Genomic DNA, 18,672 nt, shown 5'->3' with positions numbered 1-18,672 from the left:
TGAACAGAGGGATGAATGACTTAAGTGAAGCGTGTGCACCTTTAGTTTTTGCTGAGATGTACCTTTCTGTGGATATCCAGTGGATGGTTTGGTGCATCATAAGTTTCCTCCTGTGCCACATGATTACTGTTTGGCAGTTGGCATCTCAAGGGAGGGTCATTTTAATAACTATTTCTTTCCCTGCATCTTGAAGCTTTGAAACTCTCTACCCTCTCATATTTTTACCAATAAAGGTGGGTTTTTCACTTCCTCCTAAGTTCTTGAAGACTTTCTCTTGTTTCTTCTTTTGCCCTTTAATTAATTAACCTCTGTATTTCAGTAAAGTTTGACCTTGATGTGGACTTTTGTCTGTGATTGGAGCATCTAAGGAAAACAAACAAATAAAAGAAAAAAATAAGATGTAGACAACTTGACTGAAGTGTTCTAGAAAATAAGAGGTTTGGCTTTTTTTTTAAATAGAATCTGACATCTTTAGTCCATGTTGTTTTGTCTGCTAGCTTTTTGTAGCAATATGTAGTAATTTTTGACAGCTTCCTGAGGATCTCAAAAGTGGTGTGCACATAAATTACTGGTCCTATAGTTGGCAGAGAGTATGCATTCATATGACTCATTTTTCAGATTCTATAGAACTATTCAGCTTGTACTTGGATCCACAAATGCAGGTAATCCAATTCCTTGGAGCACATTTGTAACATTTTGTTGGTTTCTAACCATAAGGGATCAGATTACTGCATAAGTCTGCATAAGGGAATGATTTAGTATCTGAATAAGCTTTCTAGAATCTGAACACAAGTGTAGGTGGATATATGTTGTTGGCCATCCACAGCATGGGTAATTTATAAAGGTCATTGCACATAAGCATAATGCCTGAGACCATTTCTTTCAGATGACTTCTATCATCCCTCTTGTGGGCAGCCCAGTCCTTTAAGTAAAACTTTTTCCATATGTGTCAGAAAACAATGTGGCTTAAGATAGAGTAATAAAATTCTATTTGAAAGGCAACAAAATGTATCAGCTTCTCTTATGTATTTGAAAATCTTCAGTTAGGTCATTTATATATTTCTGTACATCTTGAACTTTAAGATACATGGTAGCAGCCACTGGATATCAGGGAATTTTGTCATTGCAAACTGCACATTTCATCTTTAGTGCTCTGAATTGGAAGTTATAGGTTTTTTAAAATCTTGTTTTACTTTACAGTACTTATTTATAAATTGATCCCACATTTTTCTTGTCCTTCATGATCCTCATTGCTATTGGTTAGTCATTATCAAAAGATAAGAAATAATCTTATAGATGAAAAAGTACCATGCTCCGAGTTCAATTCAGTGCATTCAAGTAGCCATTCAGTCCTCAGCACCTGGCAGATTTTATGTGGTATATTTCAGCGATCCTTTTGCTACGAGGTGAACTTCTTATGAATTCAGTTGACTTCCTTTTTAAATGTATTACCTATTTGTACATCAGTTAACCCCTACAGTTTTCCTGGTATACATAACTCTTACTATTACCCTTTAATTTTGTTTCTATTTTTCATACATATTTGCCATTTCCTACATTAGTAAAGTAGCTCCAGGAATGAATGTCATGTTTAAAGCCAGAAAACCTGAGCACCCAATCCACAACCAGTCCCCAGTTGCTTCATATGACGTTTCAGTCTGTAGATAGCACATCATCCCCTGTAAACTACATCGCTCCAATTTGCTCTATCCCTTGTACACCTCACGCCCTCCTGTATGTTCAGGCCCTGAGCCTTCAAAACATTTTTCAATCCATCTTTCCACCTCTTTCTTGGTTTTCCCTTTTCACTATTCCTTCCACTTTAGACAAGTAAAACCTAGTCATCCTTTTTTCACTCATTCTTTCTGTATGTCCAAACCATTTTATTTCACCATCTTTAGCTTTCACACATACTCCTCTTACCACTACACTTCTTTCTTACCCTATCATTTCTTATTCAACCTCCATACACCACATATTTCCCCAGACATTTCACTTGCAGTAAATTCACCCTATCCTTTACATTTTTTTTTGCAAGGCTCACACCTCACATGATTACCATCAAACATATCTATCTTTGCCATTAAAGATGGTGACCTCTCTTTCCACCATTCCTAAGTGTGCTGAAGACCTTTTCCCCCTTGCCCATGCTATGGCTCCCTTCAGCTCCTTTGGCTCCATTTTCTGCCATATCCACTCTCAGGTATCTTAAATGCTCCACTTCCAAGAAATTCTCTCCATTCAAACACACTCTCCAAATAACCTGTTTCATTTTCACTGCTAGATCTAATAACCTAATAACCTTGATACCCTATCCCTGGGGATAGGAGAGAAAGAATACTTTCCATGCATTCCCTGTGTGTGGTAGAAGGCGACTAAAGGGGATGGGAGCAGGGGCTAGAAACCCTCCCCTCTTTGTATTTTAGCTTTCTAAAAGGGGGAACAGAAGAAGTAATCATGTGGGAATTGCCCATCCTCCTCAAAGGCTCAGATTAGGGTGTCTAAATGTGTGTGGATGTAATCATGATGAGAAAAAAGGTAGTATGTATGAGGAAAGGAACCTGGATGTTTTGGCTCTGAGTGAAACGAAGCTCAAGGGTAAAGGGGAAGAGTGGTTTGGGAATGTCTTGGGAGTAAAGTCATATGTTGGTGAGAGGACAAGAGCAAAGGAAGGAGTAGCACTACTCCTGAAGTGGGAGTTGTGGGAGTATGTGATAGAGTGTAAGAAAGTAAACTCCAGATTGATATGGGTAAAACTGAAAGTGGATGGAGAGAGATTGGTGATTATTGGTGCCTATGCACCTGGTCATGAGTAGAAAGATTGTTAGAGGCAAGTGTGTTGGGAGCAGCTGAGTGAGTGTGTTAGCAGTTTTAATGCACGAGACCAGATTATAGTGATGGGTGATTTGAATGCAAAGGTGATTAATGTGGCAGTTGAGGGTATAATTGGTGTCATGGGGTGTTCAGTGTTGTAAATGGAAATGGTGAAGAGCTTGTAGATTTATATGCTGAAAAAGGACTGGTGATTGGGAATACCTGGATTAAAAAGAGAGATATACATAAGTATACGTATGAAAGCAGGCGAGATGGCCAGAGAGTGTTATTGGATTATGTGTTAATTGATAGGCGTGTGAAAGAGAGACTTTTGGTTGTTAATGTGCTGAGAGGGGCAACTGGAGAGATGTCTGATCATTATCTTGTGGAGGCGAAGGTGAAGATATGTAGAGGTTTTCAGAAAAGAAGAGAGAATGTTGGGGTGAAGAGAGTGGTGAGAGTAAGTGAGCTTGGAAAGAAGACTTGTGTGAGGAAGTACCTGGAGAGATTGAGAGCAGAATGGAAAAAGGTGAGATCAAATGACATAAGGGGAGTTGGTGAGGAATGGGATGTATTTAGGGAAGCAGTGATGGCTTATGCAAAAGATGCCTTTGGCATGAGAAAGGTGGGAGGTGGGCAGATTAGAAAGGGTAGTGAGTGGTGGGATGAAGAAGTAAGATTGTTAGTGAAAGAGAAGAGAGAGGCATTTGGATGATTTTTGCAAGGAAATAGTGCAAATGACTGGGAGATGTATAAAAGAAAGAGGCAAGAGGTAAAGAGAAAGGTGCAAGAGGTGAAAAAGGGGGCAAATGAGAGTTAGGGTGAGAGAGTATCGTTAAATCATAGGGAATATAAAAAGATGTTTTAGAAGGAGGTAAATAAAGTGGTAAGACAAGAGAACAAATGGGAACATCGGTGAAGGGGGCAAATGGAGAGATAATAACAAGTAGTGGTGATGTGAGAGGGAGATGGAGTGAGTATTTTGAAGGTTTGTTGAATGTGTTTGATGATTGAGTGACAGATATAGGGTGTTTTGGTCAAGTTGGTGCGTGAAGTGAGAGTGTCAGGGAGAATGATTTGGTAAACAGAGAAGAGATAGTGAAAGCTTTGCAGAAGATGAAAGCCGATATTGCAGTGGTATTGTGACTGTGTTGTTGAGTGGTTGGTGAGGATATTCACTGTATGTATGGTTCATGGTGAAGTGCCTAAGGATTGGCGGAATATGTGGAGGGCAGTTTAATCTTGATTTTGTCTTGAAAGAAATTAATAGGCAACTGATAGCCATTTGGAGATAGAAATGGAGGGTAATTAGTGAGGAAATAATTAAGATTAAAGCAGGCAGAAATATTTTTGTTATAGTTATAGATTATAGTTATAGTTATAGGGTTGAGGGTCAAGTTGATTGGGAGGTAAGTTTGAATGGAGAAAAACTGGAGGAAGTAAAGTGTTTTAGATATCTGGGAGTGGATCTGGCAGCGGATGGAACCATGGAAGCGGAAGTGAATCATAGGGTGGGGGAGGGGGCGAAAATCCTGGGAACCTTGAAGAATGTGTGGACGTCGAGAACATTATCTCGGAAAGCAAAAATGGGTATGTTTGAAGGAATAGTGGTTCCAACAATGTTGTATGGTTGCGAGGCATGGGCTATGGATAGAGTTGTGCGCAGGAGGGTGGATGTGCTGGAAATGAGATGTTTGAGGACAATGTGTGGTGTGAGGTGGTTTGATCAAGTAAGTAATGTAAGGGTAAGAGAGATGTGTGGAAATGAAAAGAGTGTGGTTGAGAGAGCAGAGGAGGGTGTTTTGAAATGGTTTGGGCACATGGAGAGAATGAGTGAGGAAAGATTGACCAAGAGGATATATGTGTCGGAGGTGGAGGGAACGAGGAGAAGTGGGAGACCAAATTGGAGGTGGAAAGATGGAGTGAAAAAGATTTTGAGTGATCGGGGCCTGAACATGCAGGAGGGTGAAAGGCGGGCAAGGAATAGAGTGAATTGGATCGATGTGGTATACCGGGGTTGACGTGCTGTCAATGGATTGAATCAGGGCATGTAAAGCGTCTGGGGTAAACCATGGAAAGTTGTGTGGGGCCTGGATGTGGAAAGGGAGCTGTGGTTTCGGTGCATTATTACCTGATAGCTAGAGACTGAGTGTGAGCGAATGGGGCCTTTGTTGTCTTTTCCTAGCGCTACCTCGCACACATGAGGGGGGAGGGGGATGGTATTCCATGTGTGGCGAGGTGGCGATGGGAATAAATAAAGGCAGACAGTGTGAATTGTGTGCATGTGTATATATATATGTGTCTGTGTGTGTATATATATGTGTACATTGAGATGTATGGGTATGTATATTTGCGTGTGTGGACGTGTATGTATATACATGTGTATGGGGGTGGGTTGGGCCATTTCTTTCGTCTGTTTCCTTGCGTTACCTCGCAAACGCGGGAGACAGCGACAAAGCAAAATGAATAAATAAATAAATAGTTATAGATTCAATTAGAACTCATTTTGGAATAAATCCTGTAAATGGTGGTTATCCTCCTGGCGATAGTAAAGAAAAAGAGTTAATTGAATTTGTTTAGGGGTTGAATTTGTATTTAAAAAAGTTGCGGTATATAAAATGTTTGCTTAAAGTTGAATTAAAGGCAAATGGACACGGATATGATGCAGTAAAACAAAAAATAGGTTAGTCAAGAGGATTCTCTAATTGTAAATGCAGTTAGCATTCACCCAATTTAGGGAGGAGAATGCTAATATTTTTCGTAAAGAGGTCTGATTTAATCCATCTACTGATGCAGTCATGGTAGAAAGTATAGCATATAGAATGATTATATTGGAGATTAGGGGATTTGTAATAATGTGACAAAATAGAAATATTGGGGTAATTTTCTGAATTGTTATAATAATAATGACTTGAATTCAATTTAAGCCCTATATTACTGCCAGGCATCTTTTGCGCAATCCATCACTGATTCCCTAAATACATCCCATTCCTCCCCCACTCCCCTTACTTCCATTGTTCTCACCTTTTTCCATTCTGTACACAGTCTCTCCTGATACTTCTTCACACAGGTCTCCTTCCCAAGCTCACTTACTCTCACCACCTTCTTCACCCCAACATTCACTCTTCTTTTCTGAAAACCCATACTAATCTTCACCTTAGCCTCCACAAGATAATGATCAGACATCCCTCCAGTTGCACCTCTCAGCACATTGACATCCAAAAGTCTCTCTTTCGCACGCCTGTCAATTAACACGTAATCCAATAACGCTCTCTGGCCATCTCTCCTACTTACATAAGTATACTTATGTATATCTCGCTTTTTAAACCAGGTATTCCCAATCATCAGTCCTTTTTCAGCACATAAATCTACAAGCTCTTCACCATTTCCATTTACAACACTGAACACCCCATGCATACCAATTATTCCCTCAACTGCCACATTACTCACCTTTGCATTCAAATCACCCATCACTATAACCCGGTCTCGTGCATCAAAACCGCTAACACACTCATTTAGCTGCTCCCAAAACACTTGCCTCTCATGATCTTTCTTCTCATGCCCAGGTGCATATGCACCAATAATCACCCACCTCTCTCCATCAACTTTCAATTTTACCCATATTAATCGAGAATTTACTTTCTTACATTCTATCACATACTCCCACAACTCCTGTTTCAGGAGTATTGCTACTCCTTCCCTTGCTCTTGTCCTCTCACTAACCCCTGACTTCACTCCCCAGACATTTCCAAACCACTCTTCCCCTTTACCCTTGGATTGCGCAAAAGATGCTTGTGGCATGAGAAGAGTGGGAGGTGGGCTGTTTAGAAAGGGTAGTGAGTGGTGGGATGAAGAAGTAAGAGTATTAGTGAAAGAGAAGAGAGAGGCATTTGGACGATTTTTGCAGGGAAAAAATGCAATTGAGTGGGAGAAGTATAAAAGAAAGAGACAGGAGGTCAAGAGAAAGGTGCAAGAGGTGAAAAAAAGGGCAAATGAGAGTTGGGGTGAGAGACTATCAGTAAATTTTAGGGAGAATAAAAAGATGTTCTGGAAGGAGGTAAATAGGGTGCGTAAGACAAGGGAGCAAATGGGAACTTCAGTGAAGGGCGTAAATGGGGAGGTGATAACAAGTAGTGGTGATGTGAGAAGGAGATGGAATGAGTATTTTGAAGGTTTGTTGAATGTGTCTGATGACAGAGTGGCAGATATAGGGTGTTTGGGTCGAGGTGGTGTGCAAAGTGAGAGGGTTAGGGAAAATGATTTGGTAAACAGAGAAGAGGTAGTAAAAGCTTTGCGGAAGATGAAAGCCGGCAAGGCAGCAGGTTTGGATGGTATTGCAGTGGAATTTATTAAAAAAGGGGGTGACTGTATTGTTGACTGGTTGGTAAGGTTATTTAATGTATGTATGACTCATGGTGAGGTGCCTGAGGATTGGCGGAATGCGTGCATAGTGCCATTGTACAAAGGCAAAGGGGATAAGAGTGAGTGCTCAAATTACAGAGGTATAAGTTTGTTGAGTATTCCTGGTAAATTATATGGGAGGGTATTGATTGAGAGGGTGAAGGCAGGTACAGAACATCAGATTGGGGAAGAGCAGTGTGGTTTCAGAAGTGGTAGAGGATGTGTGGATCAGGTGTTTGCTTTGAAGAATGTATGTGAGAAATACTTAGAAAAGCAAATGGATTTGTATGTAGCATTTATGGATCTGGAGAAGGCATATGATAGAGTTGATAGAGATGCTCTGTGGAAGGTATTAAGAATATATGGTGTGGGAGGCAAGTTGTTAGAAGCAGTGAAAAGTTTTTATCGAGGATGTAAGGCATGTGTACGTGTAGGAAGAGAGGAAAGTGATTGGTTCTCAGTGAATGTAGGTTTGCGGCAGGGGTGTGTGATGTCTCCATGGTTGTTTAATTTGTTTATGGATGGGGTTGTTAGGGAGGTAAATGCAAGAGTCTTGGAAAGAGGGGCAAGTATGAAGTCTGTTGGGGATGAGAGAGCTTGGGAAGTGAGTCAGTTGTTGTTCGCTGATGATACAGCGCTGGTGGCGGATTCATGTGAGAAACTGCAGAAGCTGGTGACGGAGTTTGGTAAAGTGTGTGGAAGAAGAAAGTTAAGAGTAAATGTGAATAAGAGCAAGGTTATTAGGTACAGTAGGGTTGAGGGTCAAGTCAATTGGGAGGTGAGTTTGAATGGAGAAAAACTGGAGGAAGTGAAGTGTTTTAGATATCTGGGAGTGGATCTGTCAGCGGATGGAACCATGGAAGCGGAAGTGGATCATAGGGTGGGGGAGGGGGCTAAAATTTTGGGAGCCTTGAAAAATGTGTGGAAGTCGAGAACATTATCCCGGAAAGCAAAAATGGGTATGTTTGAAGGAATAGTAGTTCCAACAATGTTGTATGGTTGCGAGGCGTGGGCTATGGATAGAGTTGTGCGCAGGAGGATGGATGTGCTGGAAATGAGATGTTTGAGGACAATGTGTGGTGTGAGGTGGTTTGATCGAGTAAGTAACGTAAGGGTAAGAGAGATGTGTGGAAATAAAAAGAGCGTGGTTGAGAGAGCAGAAGAGGGTGTTTTGAAATGGTTTGGGCACATGGAGAGAATGAGTGAGGAAAGATTGACCAAGAGGATATATGTGTCGGAGGTGGAGGGAACGAGGAGAAGAGGGAGACCAAATTGGAGGTGGAAAGATGGAGTGAAAAGGATTTTGTGTGATCGGGGCCTGAACATGCAGGAGGGTGAAAGGAGGGCAAGGAATAGAGGGAATTGGAGCGATGTGGTATACAGGGGTTGACGTGCTGTCAGTGGATTGAATCAAGGCATGTGAAGCGTCCGGGGTAAACCAAGGAAAGCTGTGTAGGTATGTATATTTGCGTGTGTGGACGTGTGTATGTACATGTGTATGGGGGGGGTTGGGCCATTTCTTTCGTCTGTTTCCTTGCGCTACCTCGCAAACGCGGGAGACAGCGACAAAGTATAAAAAAAAAAAAAAAAAAAAAATTACTGCCAGGAATCAGAAATGAAATTGGCTTGCCCCTAATTTCAAGATTAAAGCAAATAGGATTGTAGAATAAAATATTTCTGAATTGATTGAAATCGGTGCTGCAAAGATGATAAGAGCTGATCCAATAGCTTGAATTAGAAAATACTTAAGCGCTGCCTAACAAGAAAATTTATCTTTTCCTCTCGTTAAAATTGGGATGAATGATATTAGATATAGTTCTAGTCCAATTCAAGCCATGAGCCAAGAGTTAGAAGATAAAGCTAGAATTGTTCCTGTGATTGGGAGAAATCCAAATAATATTTCCTGTGAAGATAATAACATCAAAAAGAGTGAAAATTCATATGAATGGGGTATGAGCCCCCTAGCTTAAGTTTAGCCTATCTTTTTAAACCTTACTATAAGTTCGTGTAAAGAGCATAAGAATTTTTGATATTCTTGGAATTGGTGTAAGTCCATTACTTGTGATATGAGCAGATTGACCTGCTTTACTTGTCCTATCAAAAGAAACCTTTTATCAGGCATCATGTTTAACAAATAAAGATCTTAATAAAAATTATAAGATTAGATTAACTAAATGAGTTCTATGAAATTAAGAAATTTTAGTAGGGGGGGGGGTAATTAGATTTAGGATTTTAGTTGAATTTAAAAGAAAATATAATTGAAGCTTTTATCAGGATAATGTTCTATATAAAGTATAGTTTAAAAACATTATCATATATATACATTTGATTTATTATTTCATTATGTAGTTTTTGTTGAGTAAATTTATGTAAACCTAAAATGTTTGTAAAAGCTTATCTTTAGTATATACGGATGGATTATAGGAAGGACCCCAACTACTTTCTTGGAAGTAAAAGTAGGGGATCCTTCTATAGTCCATCTCAAATATAGACTACTTTAGATAGTTTTTTTTTTATAAATCTACTTTGTCTTATTATAAGTGTTCTATTTATTTGTATTTTTAAACTTAAGATATACCTTAGTTCAATATTTATTGTATTGTTATATAAATTTAAGCTCTTTATTGTGAAGTTTTCAATTACATATATTTTAATGTATGTATAATTGTGAATGTGTGAATTACCAAAAAATGATTGATATGAATTTATTGGTTATTGGGTAAAAATGGGATTTTTTTTGTGGTTCTATTGGAATGTTGTTAATTAGTTGGTAAGTTAGTTTAAAGTCAATTGATCTTTGCAAAGAATTTTTTCAGGAAAAAAATTCTTGTTAAGTTACTTAATCAAAATTCAAATTTTGATTAATTTGCAAAATATAGTGTACATGGTTTATAGTTTGATTTTGCTACGGCTTGAAAAATACATGTGAATTTTGGTTTGTAATTTGTAGCATTATTTGTTAAATATGAAAATGTATAAACATGGTAGTAAAGACTATGATTTTTGGAAGAGCAGTATTAAAAATTTAATTTTCAAATAAATGTGGATTAAGCAAAGCTTATTCAGGTCAGGTTAAAACTTGTGCCAGCAGCCACAGTTAAACTTGATGTCCCAGTAAAGGTGGATAAGTGTAAAAGTTAGATGTATATTGTTCTATAAAATTATGTTTTCATTGTAATAATAGGTGAAATTTGTTTATTGAGTAAAAAAGAAAATAGAATGCAAATTTTATTGGACTTTAATTGAGGCCTAGAAAATTTAGGCAAGGACCAGGATTAGATACCCTGTTACTTTAAAATGAGCAAATATTATAAAACTTGAGCATTAGTAATAAATTGATTTTAAGTTCAAAGAACCTGTCTAGTTGGAGGAACCTGTTTTATAAACAATAAACCACGTAAAATCTTCCTTATTCTTGTATAGTTAATATAACTTCATTACAGATAATTTTGATTGATTAATTATTGTAATTGGCAATCAAGCCAAATAAATTAGATCAAGGTGCTGCAAATGGATAAGTAAAAATGGGTTACAATGATTTTTGTATTAAGCGGATTATATTTAGGATGAATATATGAAGATGGACTCAATTATAATTTTAACTTTAATAAGGTAAAATGGTAATAGCTCTAAAGTGTGTACAAATTGCTCGTCACTTTCATTAAGTTAGATAAGTCGTAATATAGTACTAAAAAGTGCACCTAGAAGTAAAGCAAAGCTTTTTAGTTAAGTGTTTCACTTACGTTGAAAAGATATATCGTACGACTCGATTTGTTTTAAATTCTGGTTAATTGATTAAGATATAAAGTAATATGATCAAATTTATTTTAATTAGGCTTAGATGTATCTATGTTGATAAAGTGTTTTAACTAAAATTATTGATAGGTAGTATTTATATCACTTTTGTTTTGTTATATGAAATTTTAGTAATAGATGTTATTAGGAATAATGATTTTGTTAGTAAAATTATCTTTGTGATGAAATAATTAAAGGAAATAAGAATAATTTTTTGTTTTAATTTAAGATACAGTAAAGGAATTCGCTAAATGAAATTTCTGCCTGTTTATAAAAAACATATCTTTATGAGAATTTATATAAAGTCTAGCCTGCTTAGTGATGTTTAAGTTTGATGGCCGCGGTAGTATGACCGTGCTGAGGTAGCATAATAATTTGTCCTTTAATTGGGGACTGGCATGAATGGCTGAACAAGAAATTGACTGTCTCTATTGTAAATTTTGACATTTACTTTTAAGTGAAAAGGCTTAAATAAGATGGGGGATTTTTTTTTTTTTTTTTTATACTTTGTCGCTGTCTCCCGCGTTTGCGAGGTAGCGCAAGGAAACAGACGAAAGAAATGGCCCCCCCCCCCATACACATGTACATACACACGTCCACACATGCAAATATACATACCTACACAGCTTTCCATGGTTTACCCCAGACGCTTCACATGCCTTGATTCAATCCACTGACAGCACGTCAACCCCTGTATACCACATCGCTCCAATTCACTCTATTCCTTGCCCTCCTTTCACCCTCCTGCATGTTCAGGCCCCGATCACACAAAATCTTTTTCACTCCATCTTTCCACCTCCAATTTGGTCTCCCTCTTCTCCTCGTTCCCTCCACCTCCGACACATATATCCTCTTGGTCAACCTTTCCTCACTCATTCTCTCCATGTGCCCAAACCATTTCAAAACACCCTCTTCTGCTCTCTCAACCACGCTCTTTTTATTTCCACACATCTCTCTTACCCTTACGTTACTTACTCGATCAAACCACCTCACACCACACATTGTCCTCAAACATCTCATTTCCAGCACATCCATCCTCCTGCGCACATCTCTATCCATAGCCCACGCCTCGCAACCATACAACATTGTTGGAACCACTATTCCTTCAAACATACCCATTTTTGCTTTCCGAGATAATGTTCTCGACTTCCACACATTTTTCAAGGCTCCCAAAATTTTCGCCCCCTCCCCCACCCTATGATCCACTTCCGCTTCCATGGTTCCATCCGCTGACAGATCCACTCCCAGATATCTAAAACACTTCACTTCCTCCAGTCCCTCTCCATTCAAACTCACCTCCCAATTGACTTGACCCTCAACCCTACTGTACCTAATAACCTTGCTCTTATTCACATTTACTCTTAACTTTCTTCTTCCACACACTTTACCAAACTCAGTCACCAGCTTCTGCAGTTTCTCACATGAATCAGCCACCAGCGCTGTATCATCAGCGAACAACAACTGACTCACTTCCCAAGCTCTCTCATCCCCAACAGACTTCATACTTGCCCCTCTTTCCAGGACTCTTGCATTTACCTCCCTAACAACCCCATCCATAAACAAATTAAACAACCATGGAGACATCACACACCCCTGCCGCAAACCTACATTCACTGAGAACCAATCACTTTCCTCTCTTCCTACACGTACACATGCCTTACATCCTCGATAAAAACTTTTCACTGCTTCTAACAACTTGCCTCCCACACCATATATTCTTAATACCTTCCACAGAGCATCTCTATCAACTCTATCATATGCCTTCTCCAGATCCATAAATGCTACATACAAATCCATTTGCTTTTCTAAGTATTTCTCACATACATTCTTCAAAGCAAACACCTGATCCACACATCCTCTACCACTTCTGAAACCGCACTGCTCTTCCCCAATCTGATGCTCTGTACATGCCTTCACCCTCTCAATCAATACCTTCCCATATAATTTACCAGGAATACTCAACAAACTTATACCTCTGTAATTTGAGCACTCACTCTTATCCCCTTTGCCTTTGTACAATGGCACTATGCACGCATTCCGCCAATCCTCAGGCACCTCACCATGAGTCATACATACATTAAATAACCTTACCAACCAGTCAACAATACAGTCACCCCCTTTTTTAATAAATTCCACTGCAATACCATCCAAACCTGCTGCCTTGCCGGCTTTCATCTTCCGCAAAGCTTTTACTACCTCTTCTCTGTTTACCAAATCATTTTCCCTAACCCTCTCACTTTGCACACCACCTCGACCAAAACACCCTATATCTGCCACTCTGTCATCAGACACATTCAACAAACCTTCAAAATACTCATTCCATCTCCTTCTCACATCACCACTACTTGTTATCACCTCCCCATTTACGCCCTTCACTGAAGTTCCCATTTGCTCCCTTGTCTTACGCACCCTATTTACCTCCTTCCAGAACATCTTTTCATTCTCCCAACTCTCATTTGCCCTTTTTTTCACCTCTTGCACCTTTCTCTTGACCTCCTGTCTCTTTCTTTTATACTTCTCCCACTCAATTGCATTTTTTCCCTGCAAAAATCGTCCAAATGCCTTTCTCTTCTCTTTCACTAATACTCTTACTTCTTCATCCCACCACTCACTACCCTTTCTAAACAGCCCACCTCCCACTCTTCTCATGCCACAAGCATCTTTTGCGCAATCCATCACTGATTCCCTAAATACATCCCATTCCTCCCCCACTCCCCTTACTTCCGTTGTTCTCACCTTTTTCCATTCTGTACACAGTCTCTCCTGGTACTTCCCCACACAGGTCTCCTTCCCAAGCTCACTTACTCTCACCACCTTCTTCACCCCAACATTCACTTTATTTTAAATGTAAACTTGTTTATATTAGAATAGATTTTTTATTATTAAGAAAAATAGTTTTTAGGTTGAAATTAATTAATATTTTGTAAATCTAAATTTGTGCTATAGTTTAAAAGTACCGTGAGGGAAAAGTTTAAACATGATGAAAAGCTTAATTTAAAAAAAAAAAATAGAACTTTGTACCTTCTGTTTTTTTTTTTGTTTTTTTTTTCATACTATTCGCCATTTCCCGCGATAGCGAGGTAGCGTTAAGAACAGAGGACTGGGCCTTTGAGGGAATACCCTCACCTGGCCCCCTTCTCTGTTCCTTCTTTTGGAAAAAAAAAAAAAAAAAAAAAAAAAAAAACGAGAGGGGAGGATTTCCAGCCCCCCGCTCCCTTCCCTTTTAGTCGCCTTCTACGACACGCAGGGAATACGTGGGAAGTATTCTTTCTCCCCTATCCCCAGGGATATCAGGGATATCAGGAAGAATTATAATTTTCTCGATAGATTAGAAATCCTGAAAAAAAGAATAGTTAAAAAATTAAAGCTGTGCTTGTGGCAAATAAGTTTTTAATCATTTTTTAGTGGTGAATAATTTTTTAGTGGTTGTTTCAGAAAAAGATTTAATTTTATTTGAATGCAATAGTGTTGATTCGAGTAAATAATTGGAGGGGAAAGCTTCTGATTAATTGATTAAGATATAAAGTAATATGATCAAATTTATTTTAATTAGGCTTAGAAGTATCTATGTTGATAAAGTGTTTTAACTAAAATTATTGATAGGTAGTATTTATATCACTTTTGTTTTGTTATATGAAATTTTAGTAATAGATGTTATTAGGAATAATGATTTTGTTAGTAAAATTATCTTTGTGATGAAATGATTAAATGAAATAAGAATGATTTTTTGTTTTAATTTAAGATACAGTAAAGGAATTCGCTAAAGGAAATTTCTGCCTGTTTATAAAAAACATATCTTTATGAGAATTTATATAAAGTCTAGCCTGCTCAGTGATGTTTAAGTTTGATGGCCGCGGTAGTATGACCGTGCTGAGGTAGCATAATAATTTGTCCTTTAATTGGGGACTGGCATGAACGGCTGAACAAGAAATTGACTGTCTCTATTGTAAATTTTGACATTTACTTTTAAGTGAAAAGGCTTAAATAAGATGGGGGACAATGAGACCCTATAAATCTTTATTTTTTTTATTTTTTTTTTTTTGCTTTGTCGCTGTCTCCCGTGTTTGCAAGGCAGCGCAAGGAAACAGACGAAAGAAATGGCCCAACCCACCCCCATACACATGTATATACATACGTCCACACACGCAAATATACATACCTACACAGCTTTCCATGGTTTACCCCAGATGCTAGACAAGCCCTGATTCAATCCATTGACTGCACGTCAACCCCGGTATACCACATCGCTCCAATTCACTCTATTCCTTGCCCTCCTTTCACCCTCCTGCATGTTCAGGCCCCGATCACACAAAATCTTTTTCACTCCATCTTTCCACCTCCAATTTGGTCTCCCACTTCTCCTCGTTCCCTCCACCTCCGACACATATATCCTCTTGGTCAATCTTTCCTCACTCATTCTCTCCATGTGCCCAAACCATTTCAAAACACCTTTCTCTGCTCTCTCAACCACGCACTTTTTATTTCCACACATCTCTCTTACCCCTACATTACTTACTCGATCAAACCACCTCACCCACACATTGTCCTCAAACATCTCATTTCCAGCACATCCATCCTCCTGCGCACAACTCTATCCATAGCCCACGCCTCACAACCATACAACATTGTTGGAACCACTATTCCTTCAAACATACCCATTTTTTGCTTTCCGAGATAATGTTCTCGACTTCCACACATTCTTCAAGGCTCCCAGAATTTTCACCCCCTCCCCCACCCTATGATCCACTTCCGCTTCCATGGTTCCATCCGCTGCCAGATCCACTCCCAGATATCTAAAACACTTTACTTCCTCCAGTTTTTCTCCATTCAAACTTACCTCCCAATTGACTTGACCCTCAACCCTACTGTACCTAATAACCTTGCTCTTATTCACATTTACTCTTAACTTTCTTCTTTCACACACTTTATCAAACTCAGTCACCAGCTTCTGCAGTTTCTCACATGAATCAGCCACCAGCGCTGTATCATCAGCGAACAACAACTGACTCACTTCCCAAGCTCTCTCATCCCCAACAGACTTCATACTTGCCCCTCTTTCCAGGACTCTTGCATTCACCTCCCTAACAACCCCATCCATAAACAAATTAAACAACCATGGAGACATCACACACCCCTGCCGCAAACCTACATTCACTGAGAACCAATTACATTCCTCTCTTCCTACACGTACACATGCCTTACATCCTCGATAAAAACTTTTCACTGCTTCTAACAACTTGCCTCCCACACCATATATTCTTAATACCTTCCACAGAGCATCTCTATCAACTCTATCATATGCCTTCTCCAGATCCATAAATGCTACATACAAATCCATTTGCTTTTCTAAGTATTTCTCACATACATTCTTCAAAGCAAACACCTGATCCACACATCCTCTACCACTTCTGAAACCACACTGCTCTTCCCCAATCTGATGCTCTGTACATGCCTTCACCCTCTCAATCAATACCCTCCCATATAATTTACCAGGAATACTCAACAAACTTATACCTCTGTAATATGAGCACTCACTCTTATCCCCTTTGCCTTTGTACAATGGCACTATGCATGCATTCCGCCAATCCTCAGGCACCTCACCATGAGTCATACATACATTAAATAACCTTACCAACCAGTCAATAATACAGTCGCCCCTTTTTTAATAAATTCCACTGCAATACCATCCAAACCTGCTGCCTTGCCGGCTTTCATCTTCCGCCAAGCTTTTACTACCTCTTCTCTGTTTACTAAATCATTTTCCCTAACCCTCTAACTTTGCACACCACCTCGACCAAAACACCCTATATCTGCCACTCTATCCATGAGAATACTTTTTAGACTTATTTTTTGGGTGTTAATCTCTAGCTTTTTTTTCTATATTAAGATGGTAGGTGTAGCTTTTGTTTTCATTTGAGTAAGTGGAACGTTGCCTCATTTTTGTTGTGATAAGCTTATATATTTAGCTTGAAAGAGTTTTCTTCCAGTTTCATTAAATTATCTTGTTTTTTATAGGATTTAAGTCTTTATGTTATTGTTTATTTCTTATTTAGTTACTGATTAATGTAATATATTAGCAAACTCGATTGATAAGAGTAATATCTCTTTAAGCGTTTTCAAAATGCTGCTTTTTCATAAACTAATTAATCAACCTAGGAGGGAGTCTCATAAGTATATAGAAATCAGATTAAGCACAAGATAAGAAAAATATGAAATGATTAAAATTTATCCAGTTAAATGTAAGGATCTTCTACAGGTCATGCTCCAATTCATTTTAGTAGGATTAGGATTTATACTAAAGATCAAAATGAAAATTGTCTTAGGGGGTAAAATGCTAATCTTCGAAACTTTGAACAGGGAGTTGCAGGTATAATAATAGCAACTGATAGGACTAAAACAATTACTCCTCCTAATTTGTTAGGAATAGATCATAGAATAGTGTAAGCAAATAAGAAATATCATTCTGGTTGAATGTGTGCTGGTGTGGATACAGGATTGGCTGGGATAAGATTGTCTGGAGCTCCTAAAAGATAAGGGTCTAGTATGATTGTAACCAAAAGTATTAATAAAACAATAAATCCAACTAAGTCTTTGAAGGAAAAATAAGGATAAAAGGGAACTTTGTCTGGTTGACTTGAGATACCTAGTGGATTTCCTGATCCTCTTTGGTTTACGTAAAAAAAAGTGTGAATGCCTGATAGGGCTATGATTACAAAGGGTAATAAAAAGTGGTTTAAAAAATCGTGTTAAGGTGGCATTTCTTACTGAGAACCCCCCTCAAATTCACTGTACCAAATCAATGCTGATATAGGGAATTGCAGAGAATAGATTTGTAATTACAGTAGCGGAATGCATGCATAGTGCCATTGTTCAAAGGCAAAGGGGATAAAGGTGAGTGTTCAAATTACAGAGCTATAAGTTTGTTGAGTATTTCTGGGAAATTGAATGGGAGGGTATTGATTGTAAGAAGATTGATGAATCCAGTTATAAATTGGAAATAAAGAAAAGAGAACAGTTGATAAAATGTACAGTAATGCCGTGGCAGCAGCTAATCAGCAAAATAACTACTGCATACAATGCAAGATGTGTCTCAGCTGCTTGGGTCAGGTCTTCATGGGTTTGCTGCTTTCCACAAGATTATCACGTAATTTTGTTTTAGATAACACCACATTCTTCCTTGGTCTTCTTACCTCTCCCTGCAGTGATATTAACTCGTACATGGGTCCCTTGCTTAATGTAGTTTTACCAACCCCAGTTTGCGTATACACTCAGTTCATAAAACATCGTTTTATGAACCATGGTATCAAGTATTAAGTATCCACAGTTTTCCCTGGCATCACCAAAAAATTTTTTAAGTATTAGGCTGCTCATGGGTTGCAGAGCCAGGAGCAGAGCTTCTCATTTGGGGATATCCAGTAATGCACACCATAAGTATGAATGGTATGACTGTTTTACCCAAACACTTTCCAAAACCTTAAAAATGTTGACAAGTATGAGCTTTCCCATAACCTCAGTGGACTTAAGTCTGATTTTTGTATGATTTTTGTATGATTTTTGATATTTTCTGAAGCTTTTCTCCTGTAGAAAAAGTAGATAATCCAATAGTAATGGAAAATAAAGGAAAATAAAGTTGTCTCCTAAGTACTGTTTAATCCACCTTTT

The 18,672-nt window shown here is 38.4% G+C and overlaps 1 protein-coding gene and 1 pseudogene across 3 annotated transcripts in view; one reads left to right on the top strand and one right to left on the bottom strand.

Annotated features, from left to right (window-relative positions):
* Nucleotides 1-18,672, top strand: part of LOC139765464 (INO80 complex subunit B) — a 64,384-nt gene that overhangs the window by 1,950 nt on the left and 43,762 nt on the right. The gene's annotated exons all lie outside the window — the stretch shown is intronic.
* LOC139765459 (cytochrome b-like) lies at nt 17,176-17,877 on the bottom strand (annotated as a pseudogene).

This window comes from Panulirus ornatus, chromosome 55 (assembly GCF_036320965.1).
Source record: "Panulirus ornatus isolate Po-2019 chromosome 55, ASM3632096v1, whole genome shotgun sequence".
Lineage (NCBI taxonomy): Eukaryota > Metazoa > Arthropoda > Malacostraca > Decapoda > Palinuridae > Panulirus > Panulirus ornatus.
The sequence above is the reverse complement of the archived record's forward strand: the minus strand, read 5'-3'. Positions and strand labels throughout refer to the sequence as shown.